This window comes from Corapipo altera, unplaced genomic scaffold (genome assembly GCF_003945725.1).
Source record: "Corapipo altera isolate COAL_440 unplaced genomic scaffold, ASM394572v1 23b, whole genome shotgun sequence".
NCBI classification, from domain to species: Eukaryota; Metazoa; Chordata; class Aves; order Passeriformes; family Pipridae; genus Corapipo; species Corapipo altera.
Window position 1 is genome coordinate 13,103,082 of NW_020884885.1, and position 16,508 is coordinate 13,119,589.

General features: G+C 35.1%; 1 long non-coding RNA gene across 1 annotated transcript; it reads right to left on the reverse strand.

The window, feature by feature from the left end:
- Nucleotides 1-3,234: 3,234 nt before the first annotated feature.
- LOC113946761 lies at nucleotides 3,235-16,288 on the reverse strand. The gene is made up of 4 exons (XR_003527540.1): nucleotides 16,192-16,288; nucleotides 15,773-15,927; nucleotides 15,584-15,676; nucleotides 3,235-3,395 (listed from the first exon to the last, which is right to left on the reverse strand). It is a non-coding gene; the product is annotated as an uncharacterized LOC113946761 (long non-coding RNA).
- Between the last annotated feature and the right edge of the window lie 220 nt (nucleotides 16,289-16,508).

Genomic DNA, 16,508 nt, shown 5'->3' on the forward strand with positions numbered 1-16,508 from the left:
TGCAATTATCATGTTATTTTCAATCTTCAGGGTTAACTAAATGCTTATTGAAAGACTGCATGCACTGGGAACAGAAAAGTGACAAGAGAAGTGTAAGGACAAGATTTCAGTAGAAAAAGAATATCCTTATCATTAGTATATTATCTTTGGTATCCTTTAGTAAAAAAACCATATTGTCCTCAAATTGTGTTTTCTTTAGACTTTTCTATTTGATACTCTGTATCCTTACCATAGCACTCTAGAAAAGACTTCATGAATTATAGCTGATAAACCTTGGCTTTTTATAAGCTTGTCAAAGAACTGTTGGAAGTTTTGTTGTTGTAGAGTAGGAAGAAAGAGTTTGTGCATATGTGGCCAACCTGAAAATATAATAGAGGAATTGTACAGTTTTTAAAATGAGTAATATATTCCTATGGCAGATTGCATTTAGTAAATGAAAAATAATAGAAAAATAAAAAAGAAATGTTCTGGGTTTTTGAATAATTACTTATTTTTCAGACAGGCTCATGAGTGATTTTTACCTCACTCAAATGGAAGACTAAGAATTTACCAGATTCATAGCAACTTGTGATAAACTCGGCCTCAGTATTTCAGATGTACTGTGTTCCAAACATCCCATTAATATTGCTTTGGTTACAGATGGTTGCATAGACATCTTCGTGCCTCCACAAGAATACATCACCAGAAAAATAAACCTTCCTGTGCATGCATCTGTATGACTCATCTGAGTAAACCTTAAAAAAACTAGAGAAAAATGATGGCTGAATGTTATCAACACAAAATTTGTGACTTTAACATAATTTCTATTTTCTGTAACTTTGAAAACTGTGCTCATATTTAATATGAGAAAATCGGCTTTAACTGAAAATTATACAAAATGAAAAATCAATCTCCTTACTTCCACAAGACATTTTTCAGGTTCCAGGAAATTTCAAGAAGCCAAAGATTATGATGTTTTGATATAGTCTAGCCTTTAAACTTTTAGAAGCTCCTTTAATGCTTGAACTTCTAGAACTTTCGTTTTTTAAGTTTTCTCTGTAACACAGGTTATCTACATCTTCCCTTCTGTAGGGAAAATTAAATTCTTATGTACAATAGGGAGAGTTTTTTATAATGTTTTTCTGAACAAGATAATTGACTGAGTGTACTCACTTGCCTGTAAAATTACCTGAGTTAAATGACTTAAATCTTTGCTGGAGAGCATTGTTCTGAGAAAAGTGAAAAGCAGAGCATGTTGGTGCTTCTGTTGCTCTGAACAGAAATGAAGAACTATCCACCTATCTTGGGGAGCGATGAGAAGACATCGTGTTTTTAACAAGTGGAAGCCAGGGAGTCAAGTGAGAACACCTTGGTTATTAATTTTTACAGTAAATGAGAACAGACAAATTTGCCCAAATCTTTGGGCAAACAAGGCAAACAACTTTGCTAAGGGAGTCCAGGTTAAGATATGGCTTGGTCCTGTAAACAGCAGGACTTTGTAGAGTGTATTTCATAATAACATTGCTGTTTTTTTGGTTTTTTTTTTAAATAAGGTTTCATGATTCAGCATAATTGTTTTTGATTACATTATTTCTTCAGAAACTAGGAGTTTTAGAACAGTTGTTTCTATGGACTCAGGAGAATTCAGACAAAAATCACAGTTACTGAAGGTATAGTATCCTACGGGAAGAAACCAAGGGGGCTTGCTTTGACACCGAAGTTGTGTTGGGAAGTGTTTCAAAGGGTTGGAAATGTGTCTTCAACCTGACTACACAGAAAAGAGAGCTTGTGTTCTGAGTGCAACAGAGGAGCAAATGACTTTCAGCAGCAGAGTTTTTACTGAACTGAGGATCAAGTCTCCAAATTCTGCATTTTAGTTGTGGTTTCAGTATGTCATTTTTGATTGTTATAAAAATGTGATCTTGGTCATGATAGAGAGAGCAAGTTAATCTCATTTTATTAAACTTAGCAACAGCAATATCTTCTAGCATGGTATCAGACCATCTCTATTTAGGATTATGGTTTTTTTGACATGGATTCTGAGTGATCAGGAAGGCATTAGGCTTGTGTATTTGTGACAACTTTAGAAACTCACTATGTTTTTATACAGAAAAGAAAATCTAAAAAAGGAACAAATTTATTTGAACAGCAGCAGCGGGAAAACAACAAAATCATGGTATGTTATCTACAGATTAATAAAGCAGTAGAGAAAGCAAGAACAGACCAAAACATCTGCGATTGCTATTGTTCATCGCAGTTCATTAAGAAGGGTCTCAGACAGTTTGAACATGCAGTTTCATAGAGCAGATATTTTTATTTTTAATCATAGGTTTTTAATGCAGACTTACAGTACATTAAAACAACAAAAGAGCCTAAAGAGGCAATGCTATCTTATACCTGCAAAACCACCTATGCATAGTTAGTCTTTACATTCTTCCTCTTGAAAAAGAAATTTCTTCTTTCCTTCACTCTTCCTTTTTTATTCAGCACTAACGTTTGTAAATACTTACATACATTTATCCATATGACTGCAATGAACTTCTCAAATGTTGAAAAGTAAAAATTTTCAGTGAATGGACTGTCTTTAGTATTTCTTATTCAGAAAGGTAACATGGAGTCCCTTCTTGTTTCCCACCTACACAAATACTGAATGAGAACAAAAACAAATTCAAGTAATAACAGCCATTTTGTCTAGCATGTAAAAAAATGGTAAGTCCTAATTCACTTTATAATAGTGAGTACTATGACTCATGATGGTATTGTGAATTCGGATACTCTCAAATCAGACATAAACATTAGTCTGTTAAAAGCAAATAAATAGGTTGGGGTGTTTTTTTAGAAATAAAATATACATAATGCATAATGGAAAAGCCTTTCTTGCTGTAATCAAGCTGTTGCATTTTTCTTGTGGCACTGGTTGATAAAATCTTAGTTTCAAGTATGGTAAGAAAAACAATAAATATTTTCATCCTGTAATATTCTGCTAAAATGAATTCCTTTAATTATGCAGTTACAATTTACTTATTTTGACAGACTATTTACTCATTTTGAAGTTAAGAAAGAGTTGAATGTTTTAACCTTCTTCTTCATTAGTAATTATATCCTCTCATCTAGGAATAGATCTTATTTTCTATACATCTTATTGTTCTATTTTAAGTCCTAAGACTGTTTTATTTCTCACTCTTTAGATCTTATCCTGTTAGTATTAAATTTTAGTATTAACCCCACGTTGAGTTTTTGTTTTACCTGTGTGACCTCTCCCAGCTCAGAGTGACTTTAATGGGTGCCTAGAATCTGGCCAAGGTCAACCCAAACCAATTTTTTGAGACATTTTTTAATTCTAGTTCAGATTGTTCTTGTCATAAACATTTCTTGATCATTCTCATCTTATTCTCCAGTGATTAACAAAGCAGAACCTGTTGGCAGAAACAAAGGAGAATGAATTTAATAGTCTTCTTGAAATAAAAGAAAACATTCCTCTGCTTTCTTGGAATATTGTCGACTGGCTTTAGCTCCTGTGAATCAATCTTATGCATTCAACAAAAGCAACTAAAGTTCCTCATATAACAAATAAAAATTCTATGATTTCACACTCTGAAAAATCTACACCATTACAAAACCTGGAAACCTAGTTTTCTCCACAGATATGAAAGATGCTCTTTCTCCATATCATCCACTCACAAATGAGTGTTGTTGTGTCCATTAGCTTTGAATGCATTCATGGATAAATAAGGACTTTGAACTAATCTGACACAAAGCTGGCTTGGTAGGGTTTTGAGATTTAATTGAACTTTGTTTTAATTTAAAATTTGTTTGTTTTGTTTACTTTCTGATGGCATTAGCAAACATATTAAAAAGGAGATACAAATAAAATTTGTGCCAATTACATATGAGAATAATTGGATTTTATTAATCCAAGAATTCATGCAATCAATTTATTTATTGGTACTCTTAGTTCAGATACCTCATTATTCCTCACACTAATTAATCACAACCACTAATGAGTAGTTTTGAAATGAGACTGTTTACTACTCATTTTCCCCAAACGGAAGGTTCCTTAAGCAACCATTGATATTTACTTTAGGGAAACAAACAAGTTTTCTAAATTAATTAATTAATACATTTTCAAAAAAATACGTGTGTAAGATAACAGCAGCTTTCTTCGTTCAAAATGAGAAATTTAAAGATTATTATTCCAGTACTGTCTGAGATTGAGCAAATGACTTATATTTACTTTTTTCAATGTGTTTTTACTTGGCAAGGATAAATGCATAGCAAAATGGAAGATTAACAAACACTGTAAACAAACATAGGGTTATGCAGAGGTCTTTACTGAATAACCATAATAGCTTTTGAAGTCTATCTTCCTCATGTCTCTATACATTTGATCTGGAAGCACAACCCATTTTTTATGGTGTCATGTAGAGAAAACACGTTAAATGTTAAAGTTAGCAAGTAGGGTATTACAGAGAATATGCCCCTCAGAGAGATGTAAGAGAAAACCCACTTGAAAAAAAGACACTATTTCTGATGCAATAATAGATTTGCTAATTCAAAAAGTGAATATGGGAAACAGATTTGGATTTTAGCTGATGAGACCAAAGGAAAGGGAATAAAGTCAGGCTGATTAGAAAAAATAATTTCTGATGAACAAAATGGGACAATATTGGGGAGGTTGAAGAATAAGTAACAAAGAAAATGATGTTAAAAAAAAAAAAAAAACCAAAACATCCCAAAACAACAAACAAACCAAACCAAAACAAAATTGGAAAATAGAAAATAACAAAGACAAGGAACAAAATTTTAGTTGTAAGGCTGAAAGATTAAAAGCAACTCCCAAAGAACCTGAGGAAAAAAACTTTCTGTAAGAGCATATTTCAGGAAAGGTAAAAATGCCAGAAAGCTGAGCAGAGAAGAAAAAAAAAAAGTCTGTGAAACAACAGTGTGAACAGCAAGGTCAGCAAAGGAGTGGGGAGGGGGAGGAGGTGCTCGAGGCAGAGTAGAGATTCTCTTGCAGCCTGTGAAAGAGCCCCCTGTGGAGTGGAGATGGTATTTTCCTGCAGACAGGTCCTCACTGAGCAGATATCCACACCGCAGCCCAGGAAGGACATCGTGCTGGAGCAGTAGGGTATTTCCTGAAGGAATTGTGACCAGTGGAAAGCCCATGCTGGAGCAAGGGAAAAGTGTGGACAGGAAGGAGCTCAAGAAAGGCACTGCTCAGGGAAGTTGTGGAGGGAGTTAGAAGAATCAGGAGCGAAGCAGTGACACTGAGCCTGGGAAAGGGGAAGGTGATGGTTTGATTTTGTCTTTGTCATTATCCAAATCCATTTTAACTGTCAGTAGATGAAATTAATTTTCCCCAAGATGAGTCTGTTTTGTCTGCAACAGGAATTGGTAAATGATCTCCCTCTCTTTATCTTAACCCACATGCTCTTTCATCTTATTTTCTCTCTGTGTTCTGTTGTGGAGGAAGAGTGAGGGAGGGGCTGGATAGACTGGGTTGACCTTGGCATCTGACCAAGGTCAACCCAGCGCACAGTAACCAACGAAAAGAGCAAAGTATATTGATATTTTTATTTCTGGACTGGACTCATTCTATTTTTTTTTCCGTCTGTGGATAACTCAGTTAAAAAAAAGTTTGATAATGTTAGTTTCTCTTTTATAAATACCATAATTTTTCATTTTAAATTGCCTAAGTCTGATGGTTTCCACTTTCATTAAAAAGTAAAAATATTAATTAAAAATTCTTAGTTGAAATTACTTTTGCTTAGTAAGATGCAATTTAAGGCCAAAAAGTAATTTACAAACAGCAGAAATTACAAAAGCTTTTTTTCCTCAGTATTTATGTCTTATGGTAGAAATTATGATATCTGGTAAGCTGCCAATATCAGTAATAGGATATATTACAATTAGGGTGTTTTAATGCCTTTCTCTTTGGATTCTTTGATGTCTAATAACCACTGAATTAATTCCCTGTTTTCCCAGTAGAAGTGGCACTACTACAAGGATCATTTCTATCCAGCAGTGACTTTTAAAAAAAATGTGTAGGAGCTTTGAAAAGCTATGTATATTTGACAAACATCTTTCAAATCAACAGCAGACAGAAGCTATGGTTTCTTTGCTCAAAAAGAAGACATTTGGTGAGGAAAAATAGTGAATGAACCAGCTGCCTGAAAACATATTTTATAAAAAAGACTTCGTCACAGGTAAAATTAGCACCCTTCCTAGTATAACTACAACACATCTGTTGACCAATGTTAATGGAAAACAATATTCTAAGGGAAAGGACTTCCTTTAAAGTGTTTATGAAACTTCCATCATTTTCACACTATTCTTGCTGCCCTGCAAAATAAATTAAGGAAAAAATATCCATATAGAAAAACATATTAGGCTATACTAGAGCTACACTTCAAAACATAAAGAAAAAAATATACAAAAGTTTTCCAATTAAAACCAACCATTTTGAAAGTCTCTAAGTCAGACCTAAAAGGACAGATCTGCATCCAATGTCATTACCATTAAATCCACTAAAATTATTTTTTGAATTTATCTTTAAATGTAGGTGTGCTAATGAGAAAAAGGAGTTAGTAGATTTCAATATAAAAATATTTTCAATTTTTTCTACTGTTTTTACTCTTCTGTTTGCACACTGTCATGTAAAAATTAGATCTGGTATTTATCATTACCTCTACAAAAGAAGCTAATTTGCTCATTTGTAGTCCTCAGAAACACGACATGCTACAAGTGTTTGTGTGATGAGTTCTCAATGCAATATTGGAGCAAATCACTGATAACAGTTATTTGACAGGTGCAAAGTATTTTAAAGCCTGATTTCAGCACACCTAATTCTTCTTAAGTAGAGGTCTGCATGGTTACTACTACTGGTAGTGACTGTAATAGTTTTGTAATAGTTTAAAAATTTAATCTCTTTAGCTAAACTAATTCTGTATGACTCATTTAATAGTTTCATTAGGGTTACTGGTTTTATTGTTAAACTTCACTATCAACCTACTCTCTCTATATGTGCTGGTTTTTGCTGGGATAGAGTTAATTTTCTTCAGAGTAGCTGGTATGGCGCTGTGTTTGGATTTGTGCTGGAAACAGTGTTGATATCAGCGATATTTTACACACTGCTGAGCAGCCTTTACATGAGATCAAGGCCTTTTCTGCTTCTCACCCCGTCTCGCCAATGAGGAGTCTGGGGGTGCACAAGAAGTTGTGAGGGAACACAGCCAGGACAGCTGACCCCAGCTGACCACAGAGATATTCCAGACCATATAATGTCATGCTCAGCCTATAAAGCTGGGGGAAGTAGAAGGAAGATGATCAGAATTATGATGTTTGTCTTACCGAGTCACTGTTATGCGTGATAGAGCCCTGCTTTCCTAGGGAGGCTGAACATGGGAAGTGGTGAGCGAATTCCTTGTTTTGCTTTGTTTCTCTATGCAGCTTTTGCTTTACCCATTGAACTGTCTTTATCTCAACTCATGAGTTTTCTCACTTTTTTGATTCTCTCCCTCATCCCACTGGTGGGAAGTGACCAAGCAGTTGTGTGGGGCTTAGTTGTCAGCCAGAGTTTAATCATGACAATATAAAATAATTGGACTGTAATAAATTATAAATCCTCCTAGTACTCACAGCAATAATAGGCATCTATAGGAAATTATTGTGTATAAAATTTCTTCACTGCATCTCTCTTTAACTATCTATGGTTATATATGTAACACACTTCTATATATTCTAATTATCAGAAATGTTTCAAATACTTACAGAGTTTTTTATTCCTTAATATATCAAACATGCTAATGTAAATTTTGTACTTTATATGACCCGTAAAACTATAAACTGGTTTTTTTTTAATTTCAATTCAGTACAGTTATAGCAGAACTGAAGTTCTTTTCCACAGCAGACACTGTGAGCTAAAACTTGCCACCTCAGTTCACTTTTTCAGCTGGAAAATACATGACAAACACAATCATATCCCAGTAGTTCCCCATGGCAGTTCAGACTTTAAACATAATTCAAATGATATCTCACTAGAGAAAAAAAAAAAAAACCACAAAAAACAAACCCCAAACTTACAATGATAAAGAGAAAAAGATACTGTAGTCTACCACTTTTAGAAATCAGAAATGTTACTTTGTACTCCAGAAGGTAGAACTTGCCTCTGGGAAAGTCATTGCAGCACTTTTTAGATAAAAATCAACGTTAGAAAAAAAATATCAAATTTTAGAATAGTCAGGGACTGTGAGCATGATAATGAACTTTAGCACCCAATTAGGTAGGGAATATCTAAGCTCTTCAAAGCTCCATTTATGTATAAACTAGATCAAAGTTCTCTGTCAACTGTCTTTGAAGAAAAACATTTACAATTCCTCTTTTCCTTCTTGCCCTGCCATCTGATTTTCCCCTCCTACTTTGAGGGTGCTGACAACCTCTACTGGCACCTCTCAGCAAATCACTGAGTGCACCACAGAGAGATGGCTGGAGGAAACATTTAACTTTTACATGGAAGTTGAATCGTTGTCATCTACAGAGCTTAGTGGGGACTTCTTATTCCTGATATAATTTTAAAATGTAGAAAAGAATATGGAATCACAGAATCACAGAATGGCTTGGGTTGAAAAGGACCATATAGATCGTCTAGTTCCAATCCTCCCTGCTATGGGCCGGGGAACTTTCACTACATAGGGTTGCTCAGAGCCCCATCCAGCCTGGTCTTGAACACCTCAAGGGATCGAAAGTCCACAAAAGTAAAATTCTGTTTTAGTGTTGCTGCAGGATACTTACATGTGCTATACTTAGGCCCCTAGCTTGAATTAGGAGACTATCCATATTGTCTATGCAGACAGATGCCTTCTGCTGGATCGTGATTCTGGGCAGAAGTTCACTTTAGGGTTTTGATTGCTCTGGACTACCTTCAATAGCTTTCCAGTATTTCATGCAATTATATATCAGTTGTCTAGTCAATGACAACAGTGAAAAACATATCTACAATAAATTTGTTCATTTGATTTGCTACCTATTATAGCAGAAGTTTAAGCAAATAGCTTAGCTAAGGCAACCAAGTTGTAGAAAGTGAAGACTACAATGTTTTCAGCTGTGTTGCAACTTAACAGCCCAGTCATTTAAAGACAATCATAATTAAGTTACTAATAAACACAATAAATTAGGCAATTCAATAATCTGTAGTTATGAATAAAATGTTATTAGTGAATATGTTCGATGTTGCCATGTCCCATTTATGATCCAATGTGAATAAAAACTTCTGTTAAACTGTACTTTAACTGAGAAACTGAATCTTAAGATGAAGGCCTTAATTATTATTTTTTTATTGGCACAACACTTCAAGAAACAGCCAACTGCTTTCTTGAAATATGTGGTGTTTACATTTCACATGAAATCCAATTTCGATATATGATTGTTCAAAACTGAAGACAAAACTTGGTCTTCAAAAATATATCAATAGGACCTAAGCAGACAAGTGTCCGGTCCAACTTTCTAAACATAGACAGAATTAAAAATTAAAAATATTCATCAAGTATTGGCATGTATATTGGTGTCAGATAATTTTATTGTTTTTTGCACAGTATCTAGAACTATTAGTTTTAAAAGTATTCAAAAATTTTAATAAAAACCACATTAATGACATAGTATAGCTAAGAATCAAATAAATATGACAAATCCTGTAGAAATAATTTTTGTGTATATTTTGACTCATTTAAAATATGCCTTCTTGTACTTATCTCTCCAATAAGAAAGTTCAAACCTTAGCGATTATTCCTCCAGTGAACTTTGAAGAATCATGATTCCAAACACTGAATCAAAAAAAATCACTAGATAAAATACTGTGTGTCCATGGGCACATGAAACTAAAAAAACCTCAAAAATAATGTATTTCCTGTTTCTATGTTGTCAGATTTTTTTTAAGAATGGGCCTTTTGGTCTCCTGAAGGTCAAGAGGAAGGCTTTACCAAATACATTTTTTCCTCTGTGTAACTGCCTTCAAACCAAATACATTCTTTTTTAGTCTGATAACTTAGTTAATAAGTAGCTTCCTGGACACACTTGATCTGGAGTAGGAATCATCAGGCAAAATGTATTGTAGTGATGTCAGACATGAAGTTATCTTGTGGAAAGTTCTGTATAAATAGAATTCCCTCATCAAAAGCATTACAAGGAATTTTCATTAGTGTACCATTTCAAAAGTATATTTTTTCAATCCAAATCATGAAATGGTATTATGAATTATTAGTGCTTCTCATGGTACCTTGTGCTCTTTTTAGAACTGCAGCAGATCAAAACATAGCATTACCAAGGAAAAAGAAAGGTTCTGGCAGCAATGCTGAAGATAGCTTGAAAATTTGGTTTCTAAAGATGCTTTTTAAAGAAGCAAATTAGAAGAAGCGTGAACTAAAAATTTAATGAATTAAAAGCACATTGCAGTCCTTCCACGATTTTTGGATGGAATCAATAGCACTGCATAGATCAAGTTCTTTAGAGTTTATGCCATAAAATACTTAAGAATTTTCCTGTAGTAGTCAGGCAAAAAAAATAAAAATTGGTCTTCCCTAGGCAAACCTCACATTGCCTTGAATTTTGTCAGAGATTTTTGTCAGAATAAGGGTTTGAGGATTCGATTTTGTAAGTTTCCAGTTATTCTTAGCACTTTATAGAATGTTTGAGTTAAACAAGAGTAACATTTTCATGGTGAGTACTCAATTCCTGCACCTTAATCGTGCAGCTAAGTTCTCATCAACAAATCCAAAAGTAAGGAAGTCTCCAATGAATAGTAATAAGAAAATTTCTGTAGGAAATACTTTGCATTGTATTTTCTATTCAAATAAAAAAAATTATTCTTACAATTCTTCAGTGACATTGTCTCTTTAGTTCAGACCACAACCAAGAAAACAATCTGGTAGTGAATAGTTGTTGTGGTTTGGAGCTTGCTCCCTGTCAAGTCTCCAACATCACAGCAAAAGTTTCTCCCCCCAAAAACCAAGGGAAAAGAAAAAAAAAATAAATAAGAGTGCTAAAGCAATATACAAATATATTTACACTTATATTACATTTATATAAAATTACAAAAAACTATATACATATAAGAAAGAAACCTCCAACACCTCCAAAGGAAAAGGGAAAAGGGACAAAACAAAACAAAAAAAAAACCCAAAAAACAGGTATACACACTCAATAAAGAACTAGCCAAAGAAAACCTTAATACTTTCCTTGAGATTGCACAATCGCGCCAAATGCCACCACCACGCCACCGGACCCCGGATTGGCAGAAACAACAGGCCCCATAGACCCAGCCAGGCCTCAGCTCCCCCACAGGAGCGAGATCGGCTGCGGGAGTCTCCAAACCTCATCGGAAGAGGAGAAAGGAAGAGGTTTCTCTCTCCATCTTATTTATTTGTTTGATTACATAAAGGAATAGGATGGAATACTTTCTTCCTTCCTTCCTGGTATTGTAATGGTTTTCAGTCTAGGCCTTCCTTTCTGGCAACAAGGAAGGAAGGCCTAGACTCAAACCATTACAATACTTTATCCAAAGGATTGGTTTTTTTCATCTGAGTTTTTTTTCCATTGAGTACTACAGTCCAAATACAGTTTTCTAATATTTTCGGTTGAATTTCTTATGAATATGTTTTAAAATTTATATATATTGTTCTTTAAGTTTTCCTTACTTTTTTAGCATTTCTTGGAACTCAAAGCTTCACCTTTTAAATGTTTTTTACTATTTTTTAAAAAAATTACAGGTAGGAAGAAGGAAAATTTTTTTAACAGAGAAGATAAGTATTAACCTATTTTAATTTTATTGTTACGGTGCATGCCTCTTTGTACTTAAATCCCTAGATTTGAAGAGAAACTAAGTAAAATGTTTTTCTTCTGTGTTGTTTGTGTTCAGGAGGCACCCAGAAACCATAATAAAGAAATGTATGATTATACTAAGGCAAGAAATTCTAAGATACAATACCTGTGCAAAAAAGTCTGTTCTCTGAAAAGAAGAGAGGGAGTCACAAAAGAAGAGGTACAGAATAGCAAAATGATTGCCAGGGTTAGACAGCACACTAATGTAAGTGGACAATGAAGACTGTATTTCCTATAAGCCTGTGCGCTTGCCTTCTTCCTGGAACTATGTTGCCTCTCGTATTCAGTTATCAATATATGAACACTGTAGTGCTACATTTACAACTTTTTGCCAGAGAAGAATACATAGATATGAATTAATGAAGACGCATAAGCCAAAGATAAGCAGATAAGAAACATCACTTTCTCAATTATTTCATAGTTGAAAAATGAAAACTCTTGGACCTCAATTCTCTGCAACATTATCACTAGAAATACACCAGGGCAAAACCTGCATTTCTGAGGAGAAGGCCCAGAACATTCAAATGATTTGCAACAGATTACGTGGGAAATCTATAGTAAAACATTTACCTTGGATTGCTTAACTCCCAACCCTGTATCTTAATCACAGAATGCTTCTTTCTCCCTAAACTAAATGTGATAAATGGACAAATCTAAATCTAACTCTTCCCCCTCTCTAAAGGTATCTTAGGAGCTCTCAATCATTTTGATGGGTTTTCTCTGAGCACAGTTTCAGACAGAAGTTTGGCCTTCTAGTTTGTTGGGTTTTTTGTTTTGTTCTGTTTTCTTTTAAAATGGTTGATACTTTATTAGAAGGAAAATTACTACTACTTCTAAAAAAAAAAATCTTCGTTGTACCAATCTTCTTTGTACCTTTTATTCATTCTTGGTATTTGACATTTTGGTTGAAAGTATGTTTTGGGATACAGTATAATTTCCAAAGTTTAGAAACTATTTCAATAACTGTGTTAAATCATTTGTAGATTTATATTTAAGTTACAAGTATTTTAATCCCTTTGGGTTAAAGAAGATTAAATGACACATACATACCCTCCCTATATAGTACTGATTTCTTGAATGCTATTCTAATTGTTATGTTATAAATAAGTTCAAAACAATTATATTTTTACTATGCAACATTTTATGTCCTCTAAATTCTTTGAAATTTTACCTTGGAGCTCTTTTTCAACTTCTTCTTCTTTTTTTTTTTTTTCTTTTTTCAGGCATAAGAAATAAAAAAGCTCAAAGAAGGAGAGGTAGAATAAGCATACAAACTTACCCATAACAAGAAACTGTTATTGTAGATAGGTTCCTGAGAATAGTTGTGGAGCCATATGAGTTTATAGAAATAAACTAAAAAGTTTTTTTTCATAGAAGGGAGTATAGTTTGTTCTGAAATTAATTCAGATATAGATTTTTCCTTTCTACTTGAAAGTCTACTTGTTTGGTTTGAACAAACAGGAAGAATGGCATATGAAATGGCAGGATGACATCTAACAGAATCATTGAAAAAAATTCTGTATATATTATCTAACTCACCTGGCCCACTGAGAATTTAGAAGATGGAAGACTTGAATTTAACATTTCATAGTAGGACCAATTTGATGCAAATTAAAATAGCATTTTTGGGATGTCGATTTGCTTGAGAAATTTCAACTCAGTAAACATGAAGTCATTCACTGTACTTGTTAAAAATGGGGTTTGGATTCCTGGAAGCAGTATCTACAATATCAGTTTGGAATTAGGGGCTCAGACATGTTGACAGTAAGATAAGTCTTCATTAAGACAGTTGGATGTGTTTCATGAATATGCGACAGAGAGGTACACTCAGAGCATGATGTTAAAAAGACTGAAAATTTATATAGGTTACTCTAAAAATAGTCTAAATTTGGCCTCTAACAATTAAATATTGACAGGGACTGTTTATATCAAACACATAAATTGGTTTAGAAATTTAACACTTAATTATCTGCTATAAGATTCAGCTTTTAAATGTCATGTATGACCTACTTCCCCTTGGTCAAAGGATAAGGCAAAATGCATATTTTTATATTCTGCTACATTCATATTCTACTACATTTTATATTCATAGTTTTATTTTCTACTATGTCAGTTGTCTCTTAGGCCACAAGCCTCATTTTCTTAACACGCTTCCATTTTATCCAAAACTACCCATACTAGCCGTAAAGCTGGGAAAAAATGCCTACAGGAGTCTGTGTTTACTTACATTCTTTTTCCTAGATATTGCTGCTTTCAGATATTAGAAGAGATGATAATCTCAAGTAGCAAACAAATGGGGAAGGAGAGGAAAGGCGCGACAGGCAAAAAACCAAAGTATATCATGCCATTCACCCCTTGTTTTATATACAGTTTCAAGCAAAATCCAGAACCATCCTAAACATCTTGGTTTGCAATAATACTCCATATTGATTCTGCACCCTAGCAATGTGTCTACAGTATACAAACCACATCTATAGTGACACTGGCATAAATAACACTGAAAATGGTATCGCAATTAAAGATGTGTTATATAACTCTTCATACTTACAGGTAATTTCAGATTGTTTTCTGTTTCATTTACTGGTTCATCTACAAGTATCCATGAAGCAGTATTTCACAAAACCTTTACTTAAAACCCATGTCATTTACTATGTATCCTGTATTACATCAAGGTGAGAGACTATAATAAGTCCACTCAAGCACCCTAGAAGCCCTGTTGCAAAATAGCCTGTATTATTGTGATGAGTATTTAATTTAATTGATTACAGGGAGTAAACAATCAGATTTTCCACCTAGTATAGTTACCAGCTTGTCAGAAGGTCAGGAGATCAAGGATCATAAAATTTAGAGAAATATTAACAAACACAAAGTGTGTCACAGCTGAAATCACATCAGAAAGTCACAGCACAGAGATCATTCCTGTATGAAGATCCACCATGTCCCCATTATTCCCTATGAAGTCAAACCCCTGTAACTACAGAGACTTCTAACTCCTGTTTGCTCTCCATTCTGCTCACATCAGTGCAGGGGCACTTCAGAGAGGCAGCCAAGTGTGCTAATTCGCTACTACATGCTTGAAAGCTTTCTCCTAGAAGATGCTCTACAGGCATTTAGTTGTTTACATGTCTACCTCACAAAGATCCACTTCAGCTTCAGCTGGCCAGCTTGCTGCTGAATATAACTTTTCCCCATGTAGCCAAGTGGATCTTGTCTCTTCCAAAGAGCTGTTGAGCATCTTAAAGGTCCCATGGTCATAGACACCAAAACCCTCTTGGCACGACAAGCTATATGACACATTGGATCCACTGAGTCTTCCTCAGAACTGTCTGCTTTCCCTAGAGCACTGCACCCAGAATCCTACAGGTAAGACTTCCTACGTCTCAGGTCACCCCAGTAGTATCACTAGTGCTTACACAGAAAAGCAATGGGGTAGCAGTCAAAAGGCCAGAAGAGCCTCTGTAGTCCCTCCACAACATCTCAAATGCAAACCCCTATGAAGAAACAAACAAATAAACCTCCCAAGGGGTTAAGTCAAATAAGCAGATGAGAGTCTCTGTGCCCTCCAGTGGAGAGTCTCCTACCATTGTTGTTCACTACTTCCATCTAGTGGTTATGTGTATGACTCAGATTCAGCCATCTTGAGGTGCTCCATTTGACAGCACTCCAAGACTCTCATCTGCTACAAGGGCGGTTAACCTCTTCTGTAACTGCAAACTAGGAGATAGGGTCAGACCTTTTCTCCTGGTAGGAGAAATCATCAGCTTCTGGCCTTCTTTGCAATGAGAGTCTTCATTTCTGATTTCACAGGTACAGGATCTTTCTATCCCTGCAGTTAGAGATTCAGAGTCCTGAAACTGAAGAGCTCAGAGGAGATCAGGTTGATCTCTTTCTTATAATTTCTGATGCTGCACAGTCTGCTGACCTCCACACAAAGCACTTGGCAGCACAACTTCTCAACAACTGGCATCTCCTGCACACTAAAAGACTGTGTGACCAAGAGTCAGCAAGAGATCTTGGGCAATCCCCGCAGCCAGAAACACGCAGAGCTGCAGCCTCCTTGCAAAGTCCTGTATGGTTCTAAGAATGCATTAGTAAATGGACAGTCATTCTTGCAGTAGTAAATGGACGGTCATTCTTGCAGAATTGGAGGAAAAAACTGTGGTGTGTGATCATGTGATCACCATACCTAAGAACGTATACGCAGTACAGGAAAAGCTTGCTAGTCTGCTGGGGTAGAATTAATTTTCTTCATAGCAAATAGCACGGGGCCATGTTTGTATTTGTGCTAAAAACAGCATTGCTAAGACAGGGATATTTTCATTATTGCTAAGCAGTGCTCACACAGAATCAGGGCTTTTTCAGCTCCTCACCCCACCAGAGAGGAGGCTGGGGGATCTCAAGAAGTTAAGAGGGGACACTGCTGGGACAACAGACACCAACTAGCCAAAGAGATATCCCACACAATATGACATCATAGATGGGGAAGAAGAAGGAGGTGAGGGGATGGGATGGATCAGAGTTATGATGTTTGTCTTACCAAGTAACCATTATGAGTGATGGAGCCCTGCCTTTTTGAGGATGGCTGAACACCTGCCTGCCAAAAGGAAGTCGTGAATTAATTCCTTATTTTATTTTGCTTATGTGCACTTGGCTTTTGT